The sequence below is a fragment of the Choristoneura fumiferana genome, chromosome 23 (genome assembly GCF_025370935.1).
Source record: "Choristoneura fumiferana chromosome 23, NRCan_CFum_1, whole genome shotgun sequence".
Lineage (NCBI taxonomy): Eukaryota > Metazoa > Arthropoda > Insecta > Lepidoptera > Tortricidae > Choristoneura > Choristoneura fumiferana.
Genome location: NC_133494.1, coordinates 1,840,275 through 1,864,526, shown reverse-complemented (window position 1 = coordinate 1,864,526; position 24,252 = coordinate 1,840,275). Strand labels below are relative to the sequence as shown.

The window sequence follows — 24,252 nt, the reverse complement described above, 5'->3', positions numbered from 1 at the left end:
ACTTGACTACAACATTTACCCGTTAGCTCTGATGTTAATTTGAAAAGGTTTTGTAGCGAAATTGTTTTATTCCGCAAGCGTTTCTTTTTTCCAGTAGTTTATTATAAACATTATTTACAATGATCCGTTGTTGACTACTAATCGTTTTGGGCATTTTTTGTTATTGTTCAAAGAAACCAGCGTAAGCGTAAGAAATGAGTTCCAACGAAATTCCGCAACATGGTGATTAGTCATATATTTCTGGTCAGGCTTAAACTCCGTCATGGTAGCTGGCTAGGGCTAACTGCTAAAATAGGATAAGGAAGGATTTTCATAACCCTCGAAGTTCATCCTAAAAGGAACACCGTAATATTTGAATTTGATGAACTCCGGTTGAATTCGAAACGTGTGGGTGTAGTGTGGTGGTGAAGCAATAGAATGAACTAACATTTGCATAGACGTAGCTATAGTAAAGGTCGCGGGTGAGCAAAGTTATTGTTTACTAGCTTTTGCCCACGACTCCGTCTGCCTCTGTTCGTTTATCGCTATCCCGCGGGAACTAGGTACACAATTTACGGAAAAAAACTATCCTATGTCCTTCCCCGGGACTCAAACTATCTGTATACCGAATTCCATCTAAATTGGTTCAGCGGTTTACACGTGATGAGGTAACAAACAAACAGACTTACAAACTCGCATTTATAATATTGGTGGGAAAGTAATTTATTTTAGGATACTGAAAGCATGCTTATGATATGACTGTGCTAAAATTGAGCATGTCAATTTCTCATCATAACTGGCACAGGCCCTACACTATAAAGTGCAAAATTCGAATTTCGTATCTTGCCGTCCCTTTGACGCTTATAATTATTTAATACGAGAGTGAGAAGGACCGTACGATACGAACCTCGATTTTCGTAGTAGCCCCCCAATTCTTGCTGAATCACAACCACCAATAAACTATTTACTTCGCTACGAATACAAGCGTTACCACAATTAATCTGAGCTGATTATTAATTCATTGAGCAATAACCCTTGTACAGTCGGCGAGCATTGTGGTACCGTCCCATGGGGCCCATTGTTACACCTAATTACGCCATCACACCATACGTCATATCATTGAGACAGTGCTTTGACATGTTTGACAGCCATAACATAAAGAACGCAACCAAAATTGGCTAAAAAAACAGCCAAGTGCGAGTCTGACTCGTGCATGAAGGGTTCCGTACCATTATCTATACAACATTAGACATTAGCAAAAAAACGGCAAAAATATCAAGTTTGTTGTATGGGAGTCCCTCTTAAATATTTATTTTATTCTGTTTCAATGTTGTTATAGTTTTTTTTATTATTCGACTGGATGGAAAACGAGCAAGAGGGTCACCTGATGGTAAGAGATTACCACCGCCATAGACACCTGCAACACCAGGGGATTGCAGATGCGTTGCCAACTAGAGGCCTAAGATGGGATAGCTCAAGTGCCAGTAATTTCACCGGCTGTTCTTACTCTCCACGCCGAAACACAACAATGCAAGCACTGCTATTTCACGGCAGGATTAGCGTGCAAGATGGTGGTAGCAATCCGGGCGGACCTTGCACAAGGTCCTACCACCTGCACCTGTAACTGTGAGTGGCCACAGTTATACATAATCTGTGAAAATTTTAAGTGTCTAACTATCACGGTTCGTGAGATACAGCCTAGTGACAGACGGACAGACGGACGGACAGCAAAGCCTTAGGTAGGGTTTCCGTTTTTATGCTTTAGGTACGGAACCCTAAAAACCAGGATTTCAGTTCACGTAGTAAAATATCTCACTCTCTTTCACCTTTATTCGGGTAATTGAGTCATATACAGTCTTGTTTTTGGCATAGTGCTAATAAAAATTGTGCGCTAATAACACGGATTGCGTTGCTAATTGTGTTGCTCTGAAGATGAGCTCTGGTTGAGTTCGAAACGCGTCAGTATACTGTGGTGGTGGTGGTAGATTTGTGTGATTTGAGTATGTTCTTACAGTGTGGCGGTGGAGGAACTGCATGAACACACATATCTTGCATTTAAGCGTAGCTATCATAAAGGACCTGCTGCCTGATTTAATAAATAATTTGCATTAATGAAAATTAACTACCATTATTAATCGTATGCTTTAGAAAATAATGCACTGAATAATTCTCGCGTGATTTATTTTGAATTGAAATGTGTTAAAAACTATCATTTATGTTCACCACTTAGAATTCACCCTCTAGAATCTAATTATAAAACAAATAACACTCGACTCGGTAAATAACTCCAATATCCATACTAATATTATAAATGCGAAAGTAACTCTGTCTGTCTGTCTGTCTGTCTGTCTGTCTGTCTGTTACGCTTTCACGCAAAAACCGCAGTACCGATTTGGATGAAATTTGGTACATAGATATAATAGACCATGGGAAAGAACATAGGCTATCTTTTCAAAAGTCAAAAGTCAAAAGTCAAAAGTGTTTTATTTGTGAAACATAGGTGATGGTGATGGTGATAGGTGGTTATTGCGAAAAAGAGGCTTTAAGGGGTTGAAATGGGGGGTTAAAGTTTATATGGTGGAAGTTCGTCGCTGTCGGAAATAAAACCATGAAACTTGGCATTTAGGCAGTTAATCCATACTTTATATCCATACTTCCATACTAATATTATAAATGCGAAAGTAACTCTGTCTGTCTGTCTGTCTGTTACGCTTTCACGCAAAAACCGCAGTACCGATTTGGATGAAATTTGGTACATAGATATAATAGACCATGGGAAAGAACATAGGCTATCTTTTATTGCGAAAAAGAGGCTTTAAGGGGTTGAAATGGGGGGTTAAAGTTTATATGGTGGAAGTTCGTCGCTGTCGGAAATAAAACCATGAAACTTGGCATTTAGGCACTTAATAAAAAATAAGTCGGTGTGTGTTTTAGCTTTTTTGAAAATTCGACGTATGAGGGGATGAAATAGGGGATGAAAGCTCATATGGGAGGTCGTCATTATCGAAGACAAATCGATGTTTCTTTATGAAACTTGGCATTTGGGCACGTGATAAGAGATAAATAATTGTTCACGCGTTTTTTTAAATTCTTCCTGTGTGGGGGTGAAATAGGGGATGAAAGTTTATACATGTAAGATCGTCATTTTTGAAGATAAATCGATGGTTCTTTATGAAACTTGGCATTTGGACACGTGATAAGAGACAAATAGATATATTTTCGAGCATTTTTTTAAATTCGTCCTGTGTGGGGTGAAATAGGGGTGAAACTTTATATGAAGGTCGACATTGTAGAAGATAAATCGATGGTTCTTTATGAAACTTGGCATTTGGGCACTTTGAAAAATAAATAGATATTTGTTCAAGGGTTTTTGAAAATATTACCTACCTGCGAGGGGATGAAATAGGATGAAAATTTATATGGAACGTCGACATTATCACAGATAAATCGATGAATCTTTGTGTTTAGGTATTCGATAAAAACAAAAAAAAACCTGTTAAAATCGACTCGGACTCGCGCACCAAGGGTTCCGTGCATAGGTATTTATGAATATCCAGTGTTAGCAGAGCTTATTCTAAGCTCATAAGCAAAATGTACGCAATGTGGGGTCATTTTAAATGACTAATTGACATAGACAGTCAGACATGAAAAATTATGATTTTCAGATTTTTCTTACTTATTTTGCTATAAAGGGAATAAAATTTGCTATAAGTAAGAGCTTCCTTTATACAATATTTCAAGTTTCTAGGACAGCCGGAAGTACCCTATAACTTTTTTTCATAGCTTCCGGGACGTTTAGGGTTTTAATTTCAACTCGATACATACCTACTCCGTACGTTTACGGGATAAAGGGTCTTGACAGACAGACGGACGGACGGACAGCAAAGTCAACCCTAAAAAACATTTGTGCCGGCTCTTTTCAAATTTCGAAATTTTTCATACCTACTTGAAAATATGGGGATGAAAGTTCGTAACGAATTCCAAACAAATTTACTATAAGTATATTTATCGGAAATATGTGTAGCTATGCTTAGTAAGAATGCCGTCTTAATTATAATCCTACCCTCCTAACTTACAATACAGGACGTAAGATGTCAAGAGCTCACTATGAAGAATTAGTCCTTTTGTGTTGGCAGGGTAGAATACTTATGTTTTACCAAAGAATGGAAGAACAAAAAAAAATAGTTTAGATATAAAGCAATGTATTAAAATAGGTTATTTTCAGTAAACCGTAGAAGTTTCTATCTGCTATTATTGACAGAATAGGTTACCCTATATAAATTAAATACTTTCCAATGTTACTATTCCACGCGGACGAAGTCGCGGGCAAAAGCTAGTCATATTGTAAATATGCGCCAGGTGTCTTTGCACAGTATAACTAATAGTACTGTGTTTGCAACAAAGACGTTTCTTTTAAGGCCAGACAAGGACAGCGGGCTGTTTTTGTCTGAGTAATGTTTCCGCATTAAATAAATAAGTTACGGTTTTCTTTTATGGGCGATGGAAACAAAATCATTATACTTATGTTGTAATTTTCTAAGTAATTATTTACTATTTATTATTATTTGGGTAAGGTGTAAATTGGGAGTAAAATTTGACAGAATTTTGATGTACCGGTGATTCCTTTTAAACATTATTCGTTTTGAACTTCATTTTTATTATACACGCTTAGACGCTTACCTACGTGTAAATAGATAAGGCATAGAATAAATTGGTTTTAGTTCTCCTTTTCTTTCTTATCAATATTTTTATTTAACTTTTATTTTGTAACTTATAGACATAAGTAAATATGATTAGAGTAGACCTTAACAAACATACCTACTATTACAAACATAGCAAGTTAAATAAAAGCTTGTAAAAACAAATGATTGGCCTTCTAATACCGTATTAACAATCAATAAACTTGCAGGTTGGCCAACATTACAAAAAATAACTCTTGAATTAATTGATCATGATACAAGCAAAAAACTATACGTCATCATTTCCTCTAACATTGTCACGCTGCCACGCGCGCGCGCAGATTAATTAACCACACGCGATCGTCAGCTGTTTTAGGGTACCGTATACAAAGGGCGACTATTGCACATTGTTACTCTTATCTAGATGGGGTATCTGAAACGTAGTTTCTGAGGCTAGTTGTGAAATTAACGTGAGCAATAGTATATCGTTAATGTTAAAGTGACAGTATTAGAATAGATGGTATTGTGAAAAAGCTGGATTTTATTCCATATTATTTATTCCTTTTTTTTCTCACTAATAGTTGTCGCTAAGCAACTACAGATTTAAAAATGTACAAAGCATAGACACATGTCCGCGACAGTCCCCGGCAAAAGTAAGCGGAAGCTTAAGAACATAAATACAAAATAATAACATACATAACGAACTAAACATTTTGCCGAAAACTTAGTCCAATTAAATAACAACTGGTAGCATGGTGTACGGTTGTGTCACTCTGAAGATGAGCTCTGTTTGAGTTCGAAACGCGTCAGTGTAGTGTGGTGGTGGTGATAGATGGGTTTGTGTGATTTGTGTGTGTTCTTACAGTGTGGAGGTGGAGGAACTGCATGAACACGCATATTTTGCATAAGCTTGGCTGTCGTGGGGTCGCGGGTGGGCAAGGAAATTATTTTAGTTCATTGATATGGACCTCCGCAAAGTGACGCCTGATTCAATAAATTATTTCCAATTAAATAGTTCAAATAATATAAGAATATCAAAACTTAATTAAGTCTTGAAGTCTTTGAACCTATTTGACGGTCTCACGACTCGTCCAGAGCGTGTGGTAGTCATTGCCTCTAAACCCTTATCGGAACCGAATAAGTCGTCAATTGTATCTTTGTCACGTTTAGTCGGCGTTCGTAAGTTCCACAGATCTGAAATGTTAATACGAGAAAGACAATGAACCATAGTTGTTGTATTAACTAACGAGCTATAAATTCCCGTCAAAGGACCTTGAATTGTCCAGCCCATTTTGGTTTTGATTGCAGTCAAAGTACCACTTACATGAACGAATTCACCAGTCAACAAAAAACTCGAAAAATCGGCACCTATCAATAGTTGAACGTCGTCAGGAGAGTCAGTCGTGTCAGTCAATATAATTTTACGTTTTAGTAGTTGTTGAATTATTTCATCAGACTTAATTTTCGGCAAAAATCCACAAATGTTTTTCTGTTCTACTGTTGATAATTTCATTTCAAAGTCATTTGTCAGACTTCTGACAGAAATTTCGTAAATTTGACATTCTTCCGTATTTTCTTCTTTTCCGCCAAACAGACAGTGTGTTATAGACTCTTTTCTCGCCGGCCTTAAGTTTAACTTTTCAACAAGGTCCTTGCGTACATACGACCTTGTGCACCGCTATCTATGAGTGCACGCGCGCGAACGAACTTCTTGCCGTCGTTTGATACAACTTGCACGACTATTGTTTGCAATAAGGTGGTAGACTTCAACTCGCAGTGTAAATTATTGGATTTTTCAGGTTCTGTTTTGTTCTTGCAGGTACTTTGTTCGCTCATATCAGGACACATCAAAACCGAATGACGTTTTTTACAAAACAGGCACTTAGAGAAGCTCTTACATCGTTTAGCAGTATGATTAGACCTCAAACAGATTAAACACGCTTTCTTAGCTTTAATAAACTCTGTTCTCTGTTCGAGTGTCATTTTCGCTGCTTTATGACACTCTGCAGTGCAGTGCGTGTCCTTGTCGCACCAGATGCACACAGGAGATATAATTTTATGGTTTTCTGGTTTTGTTTCGGCGACAAAACAGCATGTAGGTACTTTAGGATCAGTAATGGAGTTATGAGTAGTACCTTGATGAGCCAACTGGATCCTCTCTTCTGATTCCACTTCTAATCTGAGGAAATCGACGAGTCTTGACAAATCATTGCCGATTTTGTTATCAGCAGCTCGGTACCGGTTCCATGCCCTAAGTATTTCATCTGGTAGGGCAGACTCTACCATCGGAAACAAAATTGACGCGTATTTATCTTTTGTGACACCTAAAGTTTCGAGGGCTTGCAAATGTGTTTGTAGGCTGTCATATAGCGCCGGTAGCTCCTTGGCATTAGATGGTCGTTGCCCTTTTTCTTGCATCAATGCTAGTAGTCCTCTTACATAAGTCTCTATCAAGACGTCGTCTCGCGCAAATCTAGACTTGAGAGATTCTAAGGCCTTCTTGTAGTTCTTACCGCTGGGTGGGTAGCTCTCCACAAGCTGCCTGGCGCTAGAGTGAGGTTCCATAGATTGGAGTAGGTATTGGAACTTGTCAGAATCGTTGATGTCTGGGTCTTCATCGATTTTCATAAACTGGCCCCAGAACAGCAACCACTTCTTTACTTCTCCATTGAATTTGGAGAATAACTTTATTACCTGTGTGATTGGGTTCAAAACATTGTTACAAATTTAAGCAAGCATTCGCAAGGTCTTGACAGCATAACATAACTTGGGGATCCTCACCTTACGCTCTTGCGAACGTTTCATCGTAGATTTTGCAGACTTTAGTGAGCTAGCATCGTCGGAATCTTTCTTGGATTTGCTCAAGTTCTGATATTTGGCCTTCAGCTCTGACCATCGTGCTCTATATTGTGCAGCTCTATCTTGGTCGTGTTCGTATGCTGTATCATCGAAGTCCTCACTCTCGCACCAAAGATCCCTTAAAGCTATTTCGCAAGCAAACAGCTCTTCTGCGCAATCAGAGAGCCTGCAAAATTCACCCTCCACACAAGAAATGGCATCCTGCTCGTCCTTGTGCTTTTGAAAAGCTTCATCAAGGGCGTCAGCTGCCCGGGTAAAATCTCGGCGGAATTGGGTTCTTTTTCGTTTTAAAGCCTCCATTATTTATTTATTTTGCGCGTCAGTGTTAATTCTGTTTACTTTTTATAATATCTTTGTATTTACACGGTCGCCATGTGAAAAAGCTGGATTTTATTCCATATTATTTATTCCTTTTTTTTCTCACTAATAGTTGTCGCTAAGCAACTACAGATTTAAAAATGTACAAAGCATAGACACATGTCGCGACAGGTATTGTGGGTCAGTACACACGACGGAGGACTCTATTCCAGGGACGTACCTACCCTGGTATGTGTTTCAATATGGAATACGCAAGAAACAAAAAAAAATCTCTTGAGTAAAGTGATAAAAAACTAAAAATAAACGAATACTAATATAGTTACACGGATAATCAGTCAAAATTATTTTAAAGCGCATTTGAATGTCACTTTTTAACTTTATTGCATTGTAATAATATTAAGGTTTTAAAAAAAATTGTACATTGGGAGAATATTCACTATCTCTAAAAAAATCCTGATTCCGAATGTCACTTCTGAAATATGTACATATATCAATGATCGATCAGATCATTCTCACAAAATCTTCATAAACCATCTTCTTCTTCTGTATAAACCTATGCTTTGACAAATAAATTCTAATTCTATTCTATTCATTGCTGAGGGTCGTGACGTCCATGAATCATTTTCCGGACAATCGCTCTACATTTGTCACGGTCTCCGGCAGCGTGTATGGCTTCGTGGACGCTTGCACCCTGTTCTGATCTGATCTGTCCAGCGCAGGGGGCTCCTTCCTCTTGGTCGCTTGCCCTGAACCTTCCCTGTCATTAGGATTGTTTCTAGGTTCTCGCTCTTTCTCCTAGCTATGTGACCAAAGAACTGGATAATCCTTTGGAGGCAGACCATTGACAATCTCACAGTGACTCCCACGTCACGCAGAATTGACTCATTCCTGCGGCGAGCCGTCCAAGGTATTCGCAACATTCTTCTCCAGCACCACATCACGAAGGCGTCAATGTGTCCACGGTCAGCCTTCTTGAGGGTTAACGGAATCCTCAATATGCGATCCCATGTCACACTTGACTTATTGTTAAGTAAATAACAAATAAGAGCCCTGTAATGATGTACACAAAATATGTTTTTATTTGAATGCTGACAAGACCTTGCGAATGCTTGCTTAAATTTGTAACAATGTTTTGAACCCAATCACACAGGTAATAAAGGTTATTCTTGTAGTTTCAAGACCTTGTGAAGGCTTCCTTTAAAATTTTGAAATATCCGTTCTCGAGACGGGCTTACGGTTAATATTGAATGTTTGCACTTTGCTAATAAGGTTTTGTGTTTGCTAATGCATGTTGGGAAAGAAATGTAATATGTATGGTTACATTATTCCACGTTGACTTGGCGCACCATGTACTAAAATGTGTGTGTGTGTGTGTGTGTGTGTGTGTGTGTGTGTGTGTGTGTGTGTGTGTGTGAGTGTCCGTGATCAGTCAGTCTAAAGATTTTTTATCAGTAGGTATTTCAGTCTTGCGAAGCGTCGCCATTAAAAGCACCCTTTTAATGCCACTCTATTCCCAAATATCCTTTTCATGCTCCCGTTTTGTGCGAAATCTTTTTTATAAACGCCATTCACTAAGACACAGCTATTGTTCTTTCAGTTTTTATTCTACCATTTTTCTATTTTACGCGACGCAAATCGGCTCGATTTCGAAATAAGGCTTTTTTTATTTTAATCCTGGATACTAGTCTTTTGAGCCGTTTCTGAATGGGATTTTCGACGGAGGCGTTTTTCAATGTGAAAACAAAGCTGGTATTGTTTTTTATTTTCTTTGTGACGTGACGAACCGTAAATTATAATAAGAAAATATATTTGAAGTGTTTTAATGCAATTTTTTTACATGAAAAATTGTGTAAGTTACGGTCGTTAAAATAATGTCATCTTTAAATATGATTTTCATGAAAATAAAAGCTTTTGGTTATCATTGGCATTCGTTTTAAAGCAGTTTAAATGTACCTAAGGGACATTAATGAATATATGAAACCTGTAAATTTTATTGTATAATAAGATCATAATAGGTATATAATAATATTATCTCATCATATAATGGAAGAATATAACCATGGAATTATTTCGGCCTGGAATTATTGAACTTAAGCAGGTAAACTAAGATCTACTATTTTTTCAAACAAAAAACAGTTGTATTTCGGGTATAGCACACAAAGAACCAACAGAAGTGAAAGTGACTTTTACACATTTTCGTACATTACAAACACAATCAAACTATAATAAATTATTATAAACCAAATAAAGGTTAATTTAATAATAATATTGTTGAAATAGAAATAGAAAACGTTTATTCGCATTTCGCAAATTACACAAGTACACAAAATAAACAAGTATAAAGTAGGTAAATATATATGAAAGTATTTGCGAAATCGCGAAACGGTCTCAGCTCAGCATAGTGCTGGCCGTAGAGGCCAACGCTGGTCTTCCACTGTGACCGATTGGCGACATCACGGAAGGCGACATAAATTCAAAAAAGTAAGTCTAAAAAGAAACAAACAGAAAGTAATATAATTAAGATAAAATAATAACAATAATGAAAACAAACAGAACACAAAACCAGACAAAAGACTCGTGTACAATAATGAATTATAAACAAGACAGTAAAAGAGTCGACACAACACTCAACCATCCATAGACCACAGACGTCAATATGCACAATCTGTCAATGAGGGCTATCGCGTATGAATTCGCCGCTAGAGGCGCTAGTGTAGCGTGAGGTCTCCGAAATGTCAAATCTCATAGTTTTTGGGTGAGCTACGCGGGTTTATTTATAATTAGAATAATTTTGTGAATGTTTTGCAATATCTGAAATTAATTATGGCAAATATGCGTTCCGGGGCAATACATGTTTGTGTTTTGAGACAGTTTTGTCTTTCGGAAACCTTTGTCCTCCCTTTTTTCCGAACAAAACGGGGACTATGGAACACTGTGGCATGCTCGATATTTTTATGGTACAGTTTTAAGGCGTATTAAATATGATTTTATTCTAAACTTTGTTTTCACGCCCGTAATAACAGACTTTGAAAGCCATACTTAAAAACCTCGCGCTACAGTGCGCCATCTAGTGAGACAAAAAACGATAGCCCTCATTGTCATGTCATATCTCACAAGATCTCACAAGATAATAAATGGTTTGAGTTTAAATAGCAACCTGAAGCGCTTGCGTCTTCGGTAATTATATTTTTTATTAATAAATACCTTTTGTTCTCTTAGCCCTAGGTGTTTGTCCAAGCTAAGACTAATGTGATTGTTAAAATAAAACATCGTATATCGGTTATTCACTGTACCAGAAAGTAATACTTTTCTCGTTTGAGACCTCCGACTTTGTAGCGAATCCTTGGACAAGCTCCAAGTTACATTGTCTTTGCAAAAGAACGCCATATTTTCCGAGTAACATTTTTGGAGTAAGACGAAGTGGCAGAAGTACTTTTAGAACGTAACTAATATTTTTAACTACGTTATGCTCGCGGATTCAGCTACACTTTTTTGTTTTTGATACGGTAAATCGTTTGAAATAGAAAAAAAAACAATTTCGAATTAGGTGAGACTGATATAAAATATAATATTATTTTTGAATATAAAAATAAGGTTCTATCTAAATCGGTTTATAACAGACATTTAAAGTTTTAGCAAGCTTTATTTTACTTACAGTGGTGGTATATTATGAAAGTTGCCCACTTAAAATTTTTCTAACAATTTTTGACCACTTCTTGTTGATATCCGATTCAATTAAAATTACTTAATTAAAACAAAGAACAAAAATTAATTAATCCGGTGACAGTGACAATGAAATAATCTGATAGCACTCTGATAGGTACTAATAGGCTGATATTCCGGCCAGAATTGCTATCTAATAGTTCACTTCAACGGTTAATTCTATTGACTTGAAACTTCCTGCTGATGTGTAGTTTGGATGATAATTTAATATAAGTACATCAAGATAAAGAAGAAAAAGCTAAAAAGTGCTAAAAAGCTAAAGACAATATTTTGAACAAAAATAATTCCTAGTTTTCATGCAAGCAGTAAAAAAACAAAGAAAAGCAAATTAAAAACACATCACGCGGCCATCTTGCGAACGCAGCTCCACGACAGAAAACTTTTAAAATTGGAATTGCATTGCCGGTTCCATCGCGCCGTCGAAAATAACTCATCAAAAAAGAGTTTTAAAATAAAAGGAACATCGGAAAATCCGTTAACTCGAACCAGAGATCTTTTAAAAGCTCGCTCTTGCTCATAGTTTTTCATCTCTGGCTGTTGGAAAATAGGGAAATTCTGTGCGCCCTATATAAAACATCGGTAGTTTGTACGAACTTGTTTTGAAATTGCCTCTTTACAAATAGTTCATGTAATACCTACCTGGACGACTGAGCTTCGCTTCGGCTTAAACTTGAAAACACGCGTTTTCCTAGAGATAGTCTTTAATTATCTAAGTAGAGATAAGACCAAGTTTGATCTACTTTTCACCTTCATGAACTCCCACACAGCTCATTTCATAGAAATTGATAGAAATCAATAAAAAAATTAAATATACTAAGATTTGCTCGTTAAAGGATGTTAGATAAGTATGTAGAAGGTTTTTCTAGATTTTTTTTATCCCACGACACAAAAAGAGGGGTGTTATAAGTTTGACCACTATGTGTGTCTGTGTTTGTGTCTGCCTGTGGCATTGTAGTTCTTAAACGGGTGGACCGTGGACGGTTTTCCAACTTTTTATTAAATAAGTATGAGCTGTGTGTTAAACTTCACTTGAAAATATTTCGATTAAGTAACGAAGTTTGAATGAAAACTAATGAATGAGGTTACGTACGTTCCATAATAATTTAAAACCCCAGACCGTTTGTTAATTCGAATCAAATTACATTCCTATTTAATTCAATTTAAAAAACGCCTCAGGGGCAGAATGACGGATGCCCGCGCGAAAGCATTACACGGTCATTTAAAAAATTATGAAATTGGCGCGAAAATACCTTAGAAAATGGCGGCCGCCGGTAAAAAAATGTGATTAAAACTGAGTGAATGGTCATTACAACGGGTTCGTTGTAATTCGGGCGTGCACCTGACAGCACCCTCGTCACGTGGCTTTACGCAAACTAGAAATAAAGTTTTGCTCAGATTTTGGATACATTTTAAGCCATTTACTCACCAACTGGAGTTATGTTTGCGCAGAAACATTTGAAATGTTGGCATCACATTCGCTCTTTTCGCTCTAATAAGAAATCGCAAAAAAAAAATACCCAATGATGTTGACTTCAAGAATAGGAGGAGGTTATCAATTCTTTTGTTTTTTTTATGTTTTTTACCTAAGAACTCCGTCATTTATGAACTAATTTGAATTTGTTTTTCGTTCGTCTAGAAATGCTTTCAATTAGGTTCCATAAGCACCAAATCAGGATCTGATGATTGGATCCTAAGGAGATCGAGAAAACTCTTTAAATATTGTAGGAACGCCTATGGTAATTTCGATATATTTAGGAGTAACTCATGCATTTGCTCTTGAAAATCATCATTTGATGAAGTGAAACTGATGATGAAGACCAAATTTGACCAATGGAGCGACTGGGTACTCAACAACAATAAGTACTTCACGGGTTGAGTTTCAATTACTTTAACGCAGTTGCTAAGCAATTAAAGCTCATCGTAATTCATATGGTGGAATAGAACGGGCACCAAGGACTCCTCAATAATGAACGTCTCTGCATCGGAAAAAGCAATTTTTCGTAAAAGGTGACGAGCAGTTGACATTAAACTATTGTATCTTAGATCTTTTACACTAAAAGCGTGAAAAAAAAATATCTCAAAAAATAGAACCGACTACAAAGAACATGAAAATAATTTTCTACCAGTGTGAAGTCGGTGCCTCAACACGAGCCAGCAGGAGTGATTGAAGCCCAATATACTCGTATAGTTGTAGGTACGGTAGACGATTATAGATCCACTCCTGCTGGCTCGTGCTGAGGCACCGACTTCAGACTGGTAGAAAATTATTTTCATGTTTTTTTTTAGTCGGTTCTATTTTTTCTGAACACGTGCACGGGCGTGCATTCTTTAACATTCGATTTATCGCTTAGATACTTTTTGAGATGCACATTCTATAGCAGTCTTAAATCGAGCTTATTTTATTAGGTACTTAGTGGAAATACTAAATCAACCACACACACACGCACGCACGCACACACGTCATATAAGAGTTTAGGTAGAAAGAGACGGTGATGCGATCGCTAGCGCCTACGCGATAGACAACACGGCCTCAGCTCAGTTCTTCACTATCTTAACAAACAGAGTCCGTATCGAAAATACAAACTGAGACATGGATGCACAGAAAAACCAGAAAAAGAGACCAGCGCTGGGAATCGAACCCAGGTCCTCAGCAATCCGTGCTGCGTGCTATAACCCCTACACCACCGCTGGACAGGAATCTAGACACGAATTTTTCCTATGCATACATATCTCAGGTTGCTTATTTCTACTACGCTACTTATGCAGCAGCACTAGCGACATCTATGTTCCGCTCTCATCGAGAGACGTCACATTCTTTCGGAACCAACCGCTCACCCAGACAAGAGATGTCGCTACTAAGCAATCAAATTATGATTGGTTTATTGGAGTCTTTTTGTATTTTTTATTTCAACTCCAAATTTTGTTACTTTTACGGGTATCCCGTGAAACCATATCGAAAATACAAACTGAGACATGGATGCACAGAAAAACCAGAAAAAGAGACCAGCAAGAACAACAGAGAAACAGAGTCCGTATCCGTTAGGTTATTCTATTTATGGTATTCGTGCGCGTATTGCAGCTCACATCAATGGAAATAATCAATTATTTGGAATTGACGATGTGTGATTTGGTTAAATGGATATCGAGCTCGGTGGATGTTGAACGGCGTAATTTGGATTCCATTGTCCGACGTAATTCCGCATTAAGTACAATGATTAAACATCATTTGGACTGGATTTCGGATAATTTACGAGTAGTTAGCTCCGGGCCGGATTTAGGTGGCATCCGAAGCTACAGCCCCAGGGCCTCTACAAAGGAGGGGCTCCCATATCCCCATAAAAGTTATATTTCCACGGGTCAGCAACTTTTTTTTTTTTTCAAGTAATCTTCTCCATAAGAATTTTTGTTACTTCGTCGCTCCAAGGCCTTCAGACCTCTAATAACGGCCCTAGCTAGCATACTATCATGATATAAACCTGCATAAACACCTGCGAAGCAAATAAATCAATTCTATTTTATTCTATTCTATTCTATTCAATGGTAGGTAGGTAGTGTAAAGTTCCAAATTCGCACTGGGCCTGCGTGTGAACTACGGCCCAAGCCCTTTCATTCTGATAAGAGGCCTACGCTCAGGAGTGGGACAGGCCGTGATGTTGTTGATTTTGCATTGATTAATGACCAATATACCGCGTCAGATGCATGTTAACCTTTTCAATCAAAATTCCGATAAAATCTTTGATCTTTAGTCTCTTTTAGCAAACGCAGCTTCAATTGTAAACCGCATCACTGAGCAAGAGCAATCAATACATTAAATTGATTTCAGTTTATTTTAGTTCACATTCGATTCGACGGACTGAAATAACAGTTTCAAATCACCGTGCAAAAGAGTTATAAAAACATAAAACAACTGTAAACATCAGCTGCTGTGCAGCAGCTAATGAAATTTCCAGTTTTTTACGAGCGAATGTGAATCTATGAAGTTTTTTAACACACGAATATGGTACAGTGTATGCATCTGTTTCGATTTTAATAATGGGAGGAAGTGCATCTGCTATTTCTACAGATAGTTAACAGGAGTAGATTAATTTTTCATTGCTACTGCGACATTTTTGCTGTTCCTGATAGTCAGAAAACTACCCACTGGCAATGATATCCGCAATACATATAGCCATACATACTACATACATACTAGCTTTTGCCCGCGAATTCGTTCGCGTGGAATTCGGTTATCGCGCGCTATTCCCTCGGGAATTGCGCATTTTCCGGGATGAAAAGTAGCCTATGTCACTCTCTGGCCCATAAACTATCTCTATGCCATAAATCACGTCGATCCGTCGCTCCGTTTCGACGTGGAAGTCGGACAAACATACAAACACACAAACACACTAGTACGCTTACCATACACTTAGTATGGATACCTACCTAAACTCACGAGGTTCACAACTCATACTTAGTCCCGGCAATTCCTCAAACCTACACCTCCCATGTGAAATTTACCACGAGCTTTATGGTGGAGGAAAACATCGTGAATAAGTCAATGGCGTGTGTGAAGTTCCCAATCCGCTCTGGGCCCGCGTGGGAACTACAGCCCAAGCCCTCTCATTCTGATAGGAGGCCTGTAGGACGTATACAGGCTGGAACGATGATGATGACCACATATAAGGGCGGAAACCGTTGACAGAAAAAAGTTAAATCCAGAATGACGTCGCAAAGGGGAGAGCGGGGTGCAATCGACCGGCTAACGTTTGCCTCGGGGGCGAGGAGGGACGAATGTACGTAATCAATTGTTCTACCGTATTTGATGGAGACTGAATACCTAGTTTGTAGAGCCGAGAACAGCTGTGGGAAACTAGTCTGGGAGAACCCTAAGGATTGGTTCGATCAGTTTTTTTAATTCGTACACAGAATACACAGAATCCTACTACTAATATTATAAATGCGAAAATTTGTTAGTATATACGTGTGTGTGTGTGTGTGTGTGTGTTTGTTACTCCTTCACGCTAAAACGGCTGGACGGATTTAAAGGATTTAAATTAAATTTGGTATGAATATAGCTGGATATATGGAATAATACATAGGCTACTTTTTATCCTGATATTCCCATAAAATCTGTAGAGACATAAAATTTGGCAAGGGTGTTTTACCTATATAAAAAATAAAGAAACACGTATTCTAATGTTTTTTAAAATCCCACCCCTGAAGGGGTTTAACAGGGGTTTAAAGTTTGTATGAATTATGATTAGGTTGATTTTTAAATTGGTTCGAAAATTTGCACCATCTGTCTAAAACAACATCTCTATGTATTTATCTGTATTTCATCATCATCATCATGTCAGCCGAAAGACGTCCACTGCTGGACATAGGCCTCCCCCAAGGCTCTCCACTCAGACCGGTCTTGTGCTTTCCGCACAAGCGCAAGCAACCGTGCAAGCGCGGTTTTGTGTTATCTGTATTTACATAGATATAATTCTCCGGAAAACCAACCAAAAGACGAAAAAAGGATCGTAGAAAATAAATCTACTTATCACAAATTTAACACGAGCGAAAGCCGCAGGCAGAAGTTAGTACTTAGTTCAATAAAATCATTTTAACTATAACAAAAACATTGTATTAGACTCGAAGAGATGGTAAGCGCCTAAAACAATATTCAACGCAGTAAGTTGAGACTAAGAAAGCCAGCTCAGCTCAAGGCGTAGCGCTTTAATTGAAAATTTAGCAATATAACCGAAGATATGATGTTTTCAGTTTCCATTGTACTCTAAGTATGAACTGTATAAAATATCCATCTTAGAAGCGTAGTTTCATGAAGATAAGTTAAAAAGGCTAAGCAAGGGAATAAAACAGAAACTGTGTCAAAATCTTCTTGTTCTGTCTGTGACAAGTGTGCATCAAAATGAGAACAAAAATATATAGAGTCGGGCGTTACTTTGCGGAGGTCCATACTTATTAACAAACTTTGCTCCTCGCGACCTTAAGATAGCTACAGTCATGCAATAAATGATTACAGCGTGGAGGTGGAGGAGCTGTATGAACAGACATTTGTTGCATAGACGCAGACCTAAGGTCACAGGTGAGCTAAGTAATTGTTTATGATTCGTTATCAAAAATTGCCTAGTTAAGCAATTATTTTCGCCTCACTAGCTCGAAAGGCTTTTTTCTCCTTGTAATCTGCGTGGAAAAGCATCTTTTCACACCTCTCTTTCAGAAAAGTACCTCTCTCCCTGACGAGAGGGAGCAAAGTGCAACTTTTCTGTTCAAGGGTTTTCTATGTGTTTTAATGCAAATGCCATTTTTTTTCGAAGTTGATAATTGTTAAGCCACACCATTTTCTATGCCGGTTGTTCTTTATAATAATATTTGCTCGTTGTGAAAAATTGTATGAGCCACTCGGGAGCAAAATTATTTTCATCTTGGGCGTTAACACTTGAATCCCTCATTACGCTCAGGAATCTACTTTAGAATCCCTCGCTACATTCTGGATTCAATGTACGCCCTCGCCGTAAATACACCATTTTGCTCCCTTGTGACACAAATAACTGTTCTCCCCGCTAGGGTGGTAAGAGTTTTCAAAATTGGAACGTAACTAGACCAGTGGTACCATCAGCCAAATAAGTTTATCAAATTTTCAAACAAGTTCCTATCAAATGATATGTCGCTAAAGTAGAATGTCCAAGTTGACAGACATGTCTATTGGCATTATTGTTTTATGACATGCAAACGATTATCAACTTTAGGGTGCGGTGGTAGACCACATATTTGGCTGATGGTACCTACACACAATCTCTCCTACCTTGTGTAACATCTATGACGACCGGATAACCAAGTGGTTAGAGAACCTGACTATGAAGCTTGAGATCACATGTTCGATCCCGGGGCTGACATTTAATATGAATAATACGAATGTTTGCTCTCGGGTCTTGGATGCTTAATATGTATTCATCTACATGAGTATGTTTTTTTATTTAATAGGGGGAAAACGAGGAAACGGACCGCCTGATGGTAAGCGATACCGTCGCCCAAGGATACCTGCAACACCAAAAGAGTCACAAGTGCGTTGCCGGCCTTTTAAGTAGGAGTAACGCTCTTCGTTGCGTTGATATTCGTTGCCTTGTACCCATAGTACAATCTTTGCTTAGTTTGGGACTAGATATTTCATCATCAGCCGCTAGACGTCCACTGCTGGACAAAGGCCTCCCCCTTAGAACGCCACAATGAACAACAACTCGCCACTTGCATCCACCGGTTTCCCGCCACTCTCACGATGTCGATGTCGATGTCACTAGATATTTATTAGAGCCAATTTAATGAATTTCCTATTACTGAGCAATGGTTTCGCCTTGTTTCCGCCACTCTTCTTTATCAAGGGTCTCCTTTAATACTAGTTCAATCAAATATACGTACATAAATATTCCTCAAAATACAAAACACGTGTTTCCAACATATAGTACTCCCGCTCTTCACAACAAAGCCAAATGAGACAACCGAAACCCTTCGTTTTCTTAAATCTTAAACCCTTACTTTAATTAAACTCAAGAAAGCGAGTATCAAATGTATTGGTGCATTACAATCAATGTTCGCGCGCCCTCTAATCCGGCTCGAAGGACCAAGTGTCTGAAATTTAATCCGGGAAAAATCCAATCCAGATCTTGACCCGGAATCCAATTCTCTACATGCTCGCCACATTATGGTGGCACACTGGGAACAAACTACCCAAACGCATCATTTGAATTTTTCGGAATACTTGTACGAAATTATGTTATTTTTATTATTGTGTTACTAGCTTTTGCCTGCGGCTTCACCCGCGTGGAAATCGGTTGTCGCGCGCTGTTCCCTCGGGAACTGTGCATTTTTCTGGAATAAAAAGTAGCCTATGCCACTCTCTAACCCATAAACTATCATGCCACAAAAAAAACGACAATCCGTAGCTCCGTTTCGACGTGAAAGACGGACAAACATACAAACACACACAATTTCGCATTTTTTATATAGTTCTGTAGATGATTCCGCCAATGTCGAGGTTGAAAATGACACTATCAGTTAGCCGTTGTTCGGTAGATTCAGTGTGCGGTTACGTCAAATATAAAAGTATGGTTTCTTAGACGACGACAAGGTTGACAGGTGACAGACAGTTGACATCTCGTTTTTGTTCAAATCAAAATCCAAAAAAATAAGAAATTCTCAATTCAGTTGTATTTACTTTCTACATTTGTTATTGTGTACGTACCAGTGGCGTGGCGTCAGATATTTCCGTGGTAAAGCCATTCATAAATTCTGTATGTCTGTCTGTAAATGGGTAAGCCGGTGGGAACAGGGTTTTATGGACGCTGCGCCACTGGTAGATACCTCTATTTTTGTGTAAGTACCTCAAAATTTGGTTATTTATGAACATGATTTGGAAGAATCTTTTTTACTTCCCATTTAAATACTTAGGCTTTCTTTTGTTATTTTTATGATAATTGCAACTACATAGATAGTTAAAAGTTAAAAATTAATTCAATTTATAATTAAACAAACCTAAAAGAAAAGTGCCTAAGAACTAAAACAAAACTAGATAAAATGAACAAAAAACTCCCCCCGCGTCTTGGACTCAAAATTGCTAGTATATCCTCGCTGTACTGCATTTTTGTCTATTATTATGCAACGACAGCAATCATCTCTCAATAAAAAGTGTTATACCCTACCATTCACCACCATTAGTAATACAAAATGCCTATTATCTACCACTCGCGTATAATTCTTTCCCAAATCCAGAGAACAATACCTAATTTAGTTTTTTTCGTCACCTCATTTTTCAAACAATGAAATCAACTATTAAGTACAAACCAAAATTCGGTCTATTCTTTTTCAAATCCAAACCAGATATCTCAGAATTCCAACTTCCAAGGCATGCATCCAAGATAAGCTTAATCAATTCAGCCCGAACTTGACCTAATACCTAAACAATGCAGGCGAAGTTTAATTGGAGCCCGACCGCAAGTCCGACGAGATCAGATAATTTGCATTGTTTGGGTAGTTTTTGACCAAGCGGTCGTGGCGAGTGTAGCGACGAATAAGCTTTGATGTGGACTTATGGGGTTTTACCATCAACGGGTTTTAGGGATGACAATTTTGACGTTTTGAAATTGAATTAATTAATGTAAAAAACAAAACAATGTGGCCAGTTAATCAGTGTATTTATCCTTTAAGAATTATGACTGTTCATTGTTATTGTATCGTTTTTTGTCTCACTAGATGGCGCACTGTTGCGTGAGGTTTTTAAGTATGGCTTTCAAAGTCTGTTATTACGGGCGTGAAAACAAAGTTTAGATTAAAATCATATTTAATACACCTTAAAACCGTACCATAAAAATATCCAGCATGCCACAGTGTTGCATAGTCCCCGTTTTGTTCGGAAAAAAGGGAGGACAAAGGTTTCCGAAAGACAAAACTGTCTCAAAACACAGACATTCATTGCCCCGGAACGCATATTTGCCATAATTAATTTCAGATATTGCAAAATATTCACAAAATTATTCTAATTTTAAATAAACCCGCGTAGCTCACCCAAAAACTATGAGATTTGACATTTCGGAGACCTCACGCTACACTAGCGCCTCTAGTGGCGAATTCATACGCGATAGCCCTCATTACGAAGGCACTTTTTCCCGCGCACGCCGCGACTTTTTCCGCGCAGTTTTCTGTTCTTGTCAGGACCGTTTGAGTGCTTTAGGGTGAGGCCAGACAGACGAGTGTAATTTTTTGAGTTGACTCATTTTCAACCGCCGTGTGGCACGAACTGGACTTATAAAACCGAATTCAGCAGACATTTTGAAATTTTTGCAAGTGTTAGGACCTTGTGCAAGTCCGCCCGGATTGCTACCACCATCTTGCTCGCTAATCCTGCCGTGAAGCAGCAGTGCTTGCACTGTTGTGTTTCGGTATGGAGAGTTAGACAGCCGGTAAAATTACTGGCACTTGAGGTATACCATCTTAGGCCTCTAGGTTGGCAACGCATCTGCAATCCCCCTGGTGTTGCAGGTGTCTATGGGCGGTGGTGACCTCTTACCATCAGGAGACCCACTTGCTCGTTTGCCATCCAGTCGAATAAAAAAATTACGCGACCGAAAATACGCGGCTCACGACTCAAAAAACCGTCTGGCTTCACCGTTCAGTATAAAGTCAAATTTCCACAGATAATACCCTAATGTCGTTAATTAATTGTCCACGTGAATACAAACAAGTTAAACAATCTTTTTTTCTCTCTTGTGTTACTGGTATTGCTTTTGAAACATGAGTTAGAAGGAAAGAAAGAATATACATTTACATATTTTTAACAACACAAAACGCAACAATATTATTACAAATAGATAACACGAAGGATTGTTTCATTGTGGTTGTGAATCGGACACTGGCTCAGCATAACGCTGAAGTGTTAAAACACCCCAGCGGTTATTTCAGCCAGCACCGTCGGTGACACTTGGACGGCTACACAGATAATATCTGTAGTTATTCGTGTAGGTACAGTAGTACTATTGTACCTGTTTTTACCCGACTGCGAAGAAGGAGGGTTATTATTCTTCCGTGGTACCTACCTACACGAATAACTACATACCTACCTAAGACTACATGAACAAAAAATTTGAGTTCACATCAAATGATTCTCATGCTCGTTTCTTTCCTTCTAAAAAAAAACATAATTTAGTGGGGATCTGAAACGTTTCAACCACCATTTCCCATGTGTTACGAAAATCTCTACGAATAACGTCCGTGAACTAAAACCAATTGCAATTCTACGACCACAAGCCACACGAATTTTTGTTTCGGGTTCAATCAAGATTTTTAGTTTACAAAAATATTATTAGGTTTATTTATTTTTTATTTTATGTGATTAGGTACTAGCCTGTTACCCGCGACTCCGTCTGTGTAAACTTAATTTATCGCTATACCGCGGGAACTATGCAATTTCACGGTCAGCGGTTTAGACTTGATGGGATAACAAACAAATATACAAACAAACAAACAGACTTACAAAACTTTCACATTTATATATGTATTTTAATTATAGTTTTTAATAGTTTCAATTTAATTGTATAATTAAATGGTCACAATAAATTATTAGACAAATCTGTCATTATTTTCATTATAAGTCTATTTTCGTAACACAGGGGACACAGCGTTTGAAACGCTTTAGCACTCCAACCAATTTAACGTCCCAGTGTATAATTTATTGAATCAGGCGTTACTTTGCGGAGGTCCATATCAATGAACTAAAAGAATTTCCTTGCTCACCCGCGACCTTACGATAGGCTTATGCAAAATATGCGTGTTCATGCAGTTCCTCCACCAGTCTAACAACAACTGGTAGCATGGTGTACTGTTGTGTTACTCTGAAGATGAGCTCTGTTTGAGTTCGAAACGCGTCAGTGTGGTGTGGTGGTGGTGATAGATGGGTTTGTGTGATTTGTGTGTGTTCTTACAGTGTGGAGGTGGAGGAACTGCATGAACACGCATATTTTGCATAAGCTTAGCTATCGTAAGGACGCGGGTGAGCAAGGAAATTATTTTAGTTCGTCCCAGTGTATCCCTGTCTTTGAGCGGTCACCATGATAATAGAAATAAATCGTCTACCCAACCCTTTCACGGCCACTTCGTCCCCGGGGCCCGGGGAGCCCCCAGCCCCAATGGCCCTCACTAGCAATTGTTACATTTGCGTGGTAAGAATTGATTGTAGAATGCCCCGAAAATTGGCCGCGTTAACCTTTTTAACAATTTACAAGAATGTTATTGCGGAGGGTGGGTGTGAAATTGTTTTTGATCCGTTAGAAAAAAGGGTTTTTATATAAGTCTTTGATCTGTCGGTTACAGTAACAGGCCTCCTTTTTGAAAGGGCTAGGGCTGTTGTTCTTTCGCGGGCGCAGTGCGAACTGGAAACTTCAAAGACACCATTGAATTGTGTTCGATACAGCGCCATCTATAGTTCATCTGCTGAACTAGATAGCTTGCTAATTAATCAAAATGATCGATGCCCGTTGACATTCATGAACCTCAGCAGTTACAAAATAAAACACAATGTGGTGGCGCTAGTATCGCGCATCAATATAAATAAGGTTTTTAAGTTTGTTTGTCACTGTTCCATTGCAATCGGCTTCGGAGTAAAAGTCCAAAAAACCAACCGGTCTCTCATTTCGGGCACCCAACTTTACAGGCAACTTCGCAGGTGTATACAGGTTTCCTCACGATGTTTTCCTTTACCGTACAGCGAATGATAAATTTCAAAAGTAATTTCGCAAACTTAGAGGTGCGAAAGCGAAAGCTCGAACGCACGACCCTCTGCTTATGAGATCAGAGGGCAAACCACTAGGGTACCACGACTACTTTAATAAAGAGTACAGTCAGCAAAAAGCTTATATTATTATTTTTTTATTTCAGATCCTGCATGAAACCTGAAAGCTAGTACCAGCTACATCGGGCCAGCCCGTTCAAAGTAAGCTTTTATAAATAAAATAAAACTCTTTATTTATTATAATTATTACTATAATTGATAAGTTCGTATGTAAATGTAACACTTGGTTTGGTAGAACCATGTCGCAGAGATCCTCTGCTGCCTTTATATAGGTTTTTATTGATAAGTGCAGCAAATGCTAACTGCAACATGGTTAGAACCAGGTGTCACGCACAAACCTGTCAAGATATACTATAGTATCTGACGTATAGT

The 24,252-nt window shown here is 38.2% G+C and overlaps 1 protein-coding gene across 1 annotated transcript in view; it reads left to right on the top strand.

Annotated features, from left to right (window-relative positions):
* Positions 1 to 24,252, top strand: part of LOC141441174 (Ig-like and fibronectin type-III domain-containing protein 2) — a 236,994-nt gene that overhangs the window by 138,189 nt on the left and 74,553 nt on the right. The window contains exon 3 of the mRNA XM_074105852.1: positions 23,967 to 24,021. The gene's annotated coding sequence lies outside the window, so the exon portion shown is untranslated. The remainder of the gene's footprint in view (positions 1 to 23,966; positions 24,022 to 24,252) is intronic.